Source organism: Centrocercus urophasianus, unplaced genomic scaffold, assembly GCF_019232065.1.
Source record: "Centrocercus urophasianus isolate 14NV4802_14NV808 unplaced genomic scaffold, USGS_Curo_1.0 seq_19, whole genome shotgun sequence".
Lineage (NCBI taxonomy): Eukaryota > Metazoa > Chordata > Aves > Galliformes > Phasianidae > Centrocercus > Centrocercus urophasianus.
In genome coordinates, this window is record NW_024884744.1 from 3,747,977 (window position 1) to 3,754,797 (window position 6,821).

At 42.6% G+C, this 6,821-nt stretch overlaps 1 protein-coding gene across 2 annotated transcripts in view; it reads right to left on the reverse strand.

The window, feature by feature from the left end:
- Positions 1 to 2,918, reverse strand: part of MECOM (MDS1 and EVI1 complex locus) — a 128,021-nt gene extending 125,103 nt beyond the window's left edge. Inside the window, exon 1 of one of the 2 annotated variants that reach the window (XM_042820621.1) lies at positions 2,814 to 2,918. The gene's annotated coding sequence lies outside the window, so the exon portion shown is untranslated. Of the gene's footprint in view, positions 1 to 1,375; positions 1,397 to 2,813 lie in introns of those variants that run through there. The other variant, XM_042820623.1, reaches the window with a different exon arrangement.
- Between the last annotated feature and the right edge of the window lie 3,903 nt (positions 2,919 to 6,821).

Consider the following 6,821-nt stretch of genomic DNA (forward strand, 5'->3'; position numbering starts at 1 on the left):
TTCCTGAATACGCAGATCTACCAATTTTGGTTTTGTCCAGCTTACTCTAGTTTGAACACACATATGAATGTAGCACCAAGATGAAACCACCCTGCAAGGGCTGCTGACATTCTTGAGTGTGGTGGGATGGCTTCATGCATGATAAAGAATGTTTCAGTTTAAACCATTGCAGATTTACAGATACAGTATTGATGGTAAACTCATACAATGAGAAAAACTGGTCCTCACGTAATGTCATTGAAATCCCTTTCAAACTTGACTGTAAAACCCAGTAAATCCATGGAGACTGGCCCCAAACAACCCCTGCTTCTGGTCCACACAACACCTACAGCAAGTCTTTTTATCTGATTGCTCATCGTCTCACCATGAGTAATGTGACAAGCATTTTGAACAGAAATAAGAGACCTCAGGTATTTGGGCATTAAATGGATGAGCATTGTGAAGAAGCATACTGCAAGGAGAATGTATAATGCAAACAGGGATGAGATAAGAGATATCTGATTCACAACGATCATGCCTTTTATATCCAATATATGGGTGGCTAGCAGGTCACATAGCAGGAATTACAAGTAATAGAAGCGGGCATGAGGAAGCAATATTTTAACTTGAAAGGACTTGTAGAGGGATGAGAGACAATTTGCATAAAACCATACAGAGCAGATTGGAACAGACAAGCCTGCTGATATCAAACACACGCCAAAGGAAAATTACAGAAGAACAAGGAAGTTATTGTAGAGAATACTTCAATATCCTAACCATACCTGAAACCAAGAAAACCTCTAAAACCACCAGAACAACTGCCTAAAGGGCTTAGGAAAAGGACCCAACCTTCTGCTAGAAAAATATCACACTGCTAGTGACAAAAATGCCTGATTGTGCTTTTTCCCTTTTAATTCTCCTAAGCATCAAAATACCCATGCAGACAAGGAAAAATAATAATAATAATAATAATAGCTTAGGATAAATGCAAAAGTTCCTGCTGTATCTGTGTTATCTAATAACTATTTTTTAACACCGTTTTGTGAACATGAAAAATCAGTCAATGCCAGAGGTATCTTTTCTAACAGCGAATATTTTGGGAAGTTTCTTGTCTCGAGTTCAACACAAGACCTTTAAAAAATAAGAGCACAAATGGCTCTAGTTTGCAAGAGGATTGTAAAAACTATTGTGATGATAAGTATCAGTGTTCTAAAATTACAAGTCCAAGATGTTGCTTCAGAGGCACGTGTCAGAAATGACGGCAAAAGGCAGAGCAGTATGTAGGCAGAAGTGTGAAAGAAATCTAGGCAGAGGTGTGAAAGTAGTTTATAGTTCATTAAAAAGAGGTAAGAATGCAGAAAACTCCCAAGCTGCAGCTGCCCAGCCCTGAACTCACTTGAGCAAGGTCTGATGAACGCCCTGGACAGCAAACACCCTTCCAAAGCCACAGTCTCCATTAATGGAAGAGAAAAAGTCTCTGGCAGAGGGAGGGACGGAGGCTGTGGATGCAGTGGAACAATCATGCTTGGAGGAAAAAGCCACTGTCTCTTATGCAATGCCACACTCATTTTATTGTCTGTATTCTAGAGGAATCATGCTTGATGGATGAAGCCAGAAAATCCCAGTCCAGGTAGAGAATTGCAATGCAATAACCCGTGAGTTATTTATTGTAGAGTGATCAGATGCCAGGCAATGTTGGGAGGAGAGAAAGATGCAAAAGTCAGCAATGGGCTAGAAGGCTACGTTCCTGCAAGCAGCAAGGAACACTTATAACCACAGCCATTGGATGGTGCCATGCAGACAGGTCCTTTTCTCCCACTGCACCCCTAACGGAGGAGAGGTCAGTAAAGCATTGTGATGGCCATGCTATTTTTCCAGTAATGCAGAACTGTGAAAAAATCTTCAAAGCAAGACACTGGGAGGCCAGAAAGATCCATTGTGGTCTACAGTGAGTAAAGATTTGGTGTTCCTGGGACCTGAGAACTCATTCCTCCATCCAGCCCCCTGCCCGGCCCTCCCCCCATGGCACAATCGTACATAAATTAGAGTGAAACCAGAACCTTTTAATGCCAATGGAGTAAGGTGGGACACCACTCAGCAGTGCTGAGCTTAAGTCTGGCTGGACGCAAAGGATGAACACACCTCAGCATCCAAAATCCAGCATTACATCTCTGCTGGATGACACTTCGGAGGTGACACACATGAATAGTGCTGTTAGGCACAGATAACACAATGCCACTTAGGTGTCTCACGACAGGCCCTTGCCAGTAATGAGCTTTAAAGAAACAATGACTCATGGTAATACAAACTGTCACAAGAATGCACAGGAAAGGATATGAGATAGCTCAAGGACGATGGCACACAGCCTGCCCCTGTGCTCTGCTACACACCCCTTCCCACGGGCAGATGAAGGCACAGATAATACAACAAGATGAATAGACAACTGCATTGAAGTCCGATGAATCATTTCAATCCTTTCATCCCCCTTCCTAAATAACCTTCCTTCACTGTCAATAAAGTTTCAACTGTTTCTTTTGCTACTGCCCCTCCTATGAGCAGCTGCTTCTGTGAATTTCTGCCTCTGTGGATTTCTGCCCTGCTTCCTCCTGGCTTCTGCGGTGGGACCAGGCACTGTGGTGTGCCCATGTCACCAGCCTGAGGAGCTGGGACCTGTCTCCAAAGTGGGAATTCGTGCCCTCCTAGAGATAAAACCACTACAAGGCAGCTTTTATACAGCTCTCTGTCCATGAAACTGGCCTTTAGAAGGCCCTTTTCTCATCAATATTTCTTCCCTAAAGAGTATATCCTGGAATTAAAAATGAGCATTTTCTTACCTGCAGCACCAACCAGCTTGAATCTGGAACCCGAAACTGCAACCAGGTCTTAAAGCATTGCGTCCACACATGGTGCAAAGAGCACGGCACTCTCCACCTCACACCTCTGCTCCATCATTCAAACCAGTCAAAAACCTGAGTCCATGCAAAGGAAGAAAACACCAGCAGCTTTTCAAAGTAATATTGAATAGGACCTTGCTGAGCGAGTAGCTGCTCAGAAGGAATGTTTATGGCAGAGCTATAAACTCATGAACAAATTAAAAGGATTTACAAGAGTAATTCAGTCTCAATCCAAACCTACTGAACAGCAGAGGATGATTCTCCCAGAGTACGAAGAAATAATTAGCGCTGCGCTCTTGGAAGAGGCTTTAGTATCATTTCTTGCCCCACCTCTTTAAAAAAATATATATATCATCCTTTCAGTTACGCCAGCAAGTGCACAGGAAGATCATTCCTTATCTCTTCATTGCTTCACCTGGCTCTTTTTATAGGCCCTTTGTTCCCAGTTCAATCCACCTGTTACAAGATGCTTTGCGCTTTTTTTTTTTTTTTTTTTTTTTTCCATTTTAATGACCCAGCACTTTAAAGTCCAGATTTTAATTATATCAGACACTGAACTCAAAGCCTCCATATAAACTGTTTGAAGCTCAGTGGGTTTGCATATCTGTTTTGAGCTAGAGATGACATTTCATATACTGCTGATGTTACCTGTTATCCCACTTGTCTCATCATATGGATGGAAACCTGACTTAGACACCTAACCTGAAGTGTGCAAAGGTCTACCTGAAAGGGATACCTGAAAAGCTCTCTACAAGTCAATGGCAGCAAAATCAGCAAGAAGTAGAGAAGATCCATGAACAAAGTTCAGAGCCCTTAAAATTACAGAAAATAATACCAAAGTCTAAAGATGTAGAGAAATGTTCTTCCTGTGAATTATTAAACTCATGTAGATACTATACTGCTCTGTTAAGTCTCAGAGGATGAGCCAAAGTCCTTTACAAAACCTGCAGCATCTCCAGCATCACTGTTGGTACTAAAATCACAGAGGCTTTCACACATGTTCATTCAAAAAGTCAAGGTATGCACTACGGTTGTGCTGGACACGGGCTGGGCTAGCCTACATTTCTACAAACCAAGAATACAGGGACCGATGCACAGAGCAGGTCCATCTTGTGTTTTTCACCAACCCAGAGGAACTCTCCAGACTTTTTTCCCTTTAGACCACCAAAGGAAGCATTAATCAAGCAAAAGATGGGAAATTATGACACCTCGCTGCTAAAGTTCAACCCAAGTGGCCAAGGCAGAGCTGATAGCAGGCTACAGGTGACTATCCATCAAATGACCACATTAAAATGTCTGGCTTAATCAGGACAGCAGCCAAGGACAATATTTTTCTGCTAACTTTCACAACAGCAGGTACAAAGGCAGTCCCCTTGAAACACTGGTCTGCAAGCATTCAATACAGCATTCGGTTAACGAAACAAAATTCCAAATAGGAAGTGACAATGGAGATGATGACAGCCCTATTGTCAGTAATACAGCTGCAGTTGAGACTGCTGTAGATATCATTGTAACTACTCTGCAAAATACTGCTTATGTGGGAGAATATCCTTACAAGACAAAAATATCCATTTAAAGAAGAATATCCTTAAAAGGCAAAATGAGGTGAATATTCCAAATTGCACCATGTAGCCATTAGAAAAATACTGGATTGCAGTCTGACTTTGTGCTCTGCACATTCCAACCTCAACACGAGGAAATGATAGCATGTTGGCACTGTTCACAGTAAAGATGCTCCACATCCATGGGAATCCCCCAGGTTCTTCCAAGCCGTGTCGCTGAACTGCAATGGCTGCAGAGCTGCTCAGCAGGGCAGGTGTTTGTCCTCAGCACAGCACTGAGGCCTGGCACCACCGCGTGACTCAGCCACTCACAGGATGTCATTAATCAGCAGCAGATTAATCAGTTCCCAGCCCAACTGTTAATCAGAGCTCTGCACTTGCCCTTGCTTCTCTTAAACCAGGTTCCTCCTCACTGTCACACCTAGCAGTCATAACTGGGGCTGGGTCCCCATCTCATGTGCGGTAGCACGGAGCCTTTTGGGGGACAGTTTCCAGCACAGGTTTTTTTTTGTCAAGGATGAGAGTTTGCAGATGAGTGGGCAGGGAGATGAGAGCCACGTCACCAAGGTCACAGCAACAGCCAGCTCAGTGACTAGTGCAGTCCTAAAGGAGGAAATGTTGCTAATTATGTGTTTTTCTGGAAGAAAGCTACTAGTCTAAGGGGGAAACTCTGTCTGTGGCATTGCAAGCTGATAGGAATATCAAGCACTGGAGCCAGTGACCTGAATGAGTCGTTATGGGATGCGCTTAAAAGTCATTCTGGCAGAGGCTCTTGCTTAAGTGAAGTGTATGTATCAGCATCTGCCAACTAAGCGAGGATTTTTGTCTGCCATGTGAGCTAATTTATGACCTATAAAAATGATAACTGCAAACACAAATAATTTATTCAACCCCCAAAAAATCTCTTTATCAATGACAACTGTCTCTGCTGTGTTATTTATTGCTGCTGCTCTTCACTTGGAGAGGTTTGGTGGAGAGGATCATTATATAATTAAATGGATATAGATAGAGCAGAGACACACAGCACCTCAGACATCTCTGGCAAGGGACATTACATTTAGCCATGCACATTAGCCAAAGTACATTTCCCCACTTTGCCCAAGTAAAAATATTTGTCAGGCAAATGATGGATTCTTATGACGTTAAACAATGAAAGAAAAGTTCAGAATACGTATACAGCAGCTTCAGTTCAAAACAGACTGCAGCAACAAGCTCAATAATGGAACTTTTAAGTTATAGATACATGTAAACCAAACGGGAGGCTGAGAAACTTCCCTTCTTAGATGGATGAACTGATTACCTAGAGAAGGAAACACCATTAATTCTTGTCCAGGAGAAAGTAAAGATGCACAGAGCGACAATCCATGCATGATCTGCTGGACAAGGCCTTGGGTGCAGACACACAGCCCCAGCAAGCAGCTTCCAGGAGCCCAGCTGCACAAGCCCATGGTGGGGAACCCTGCCCAGCAGGGGCTGGAGGTGAAGCCCCTGTGACCACATGGGAGGAGGTAAGGGAGATGGGCTGCTTCATGCTGGGTCTGCATGGCAATTCTGTAGTGCAGCTTTTCCATGTGGAGAATGAGGAGGGGTTAGCCTTGTTTTCCAAGAGAGCTAAAAAATAAAACACTTTGATGTGTACGCAGTACTTTGAGATCCTAGGATAACAGCATAGGGAATCATTATTATTATTATGACAGAAGGCATTTTTGCTTCTAATGCAGAAAGAAAACAAATAGCAAGAGAGTGAGGTTCAAGAGACCTAACATTCATTTTATTTTTTATTTCTGAACGTTCTAATTATTCAATAATTGAAAGCACGTATGTTCAGTTGCACATATGCAGCAACCCAGCTCCAGCCCCTTCTGAAAACCAGTTGCTGGCTATAGAGGTAAGAACGTGCCAAGCAAAAACAAAGAAAAAATACACATATATAAAGAAAAAAGATTTTTTTATACTTCTGTAATTCACAATGATTTTCTCAATCCAGCCAGGATCTGGAGAAGTATTTGACAGTGTCTGGGCTTAGAGCCATGGACAGTATCCACTGTTTAGTGCTGTATAATTTACAAACTCCTGTTCTTTCAACAACTCCTCTGAAAATGAAATTGTTAAGTAAATATACAGCATGAAAACAACTCTGAAGAACAGAGCAGCTCCTCTAATATCATTCAAAAGGTGATGGCCCCTGGAAGAGAAAACAAATTTCTGCAATCTGCCAGAGCTAGAAGAACATCAAACAAACCAAGCAACATAAAAGTTACGAAAAAGGTTTTGCATGCCTCGTTTTCAGCACACAGTAACCTCATCTGCACAGAGATGGGCCCTTACATGCTTATGCCATCCAGGCAAACAGAATTCATGGGACTGTGCTGGGCACTGATAACAT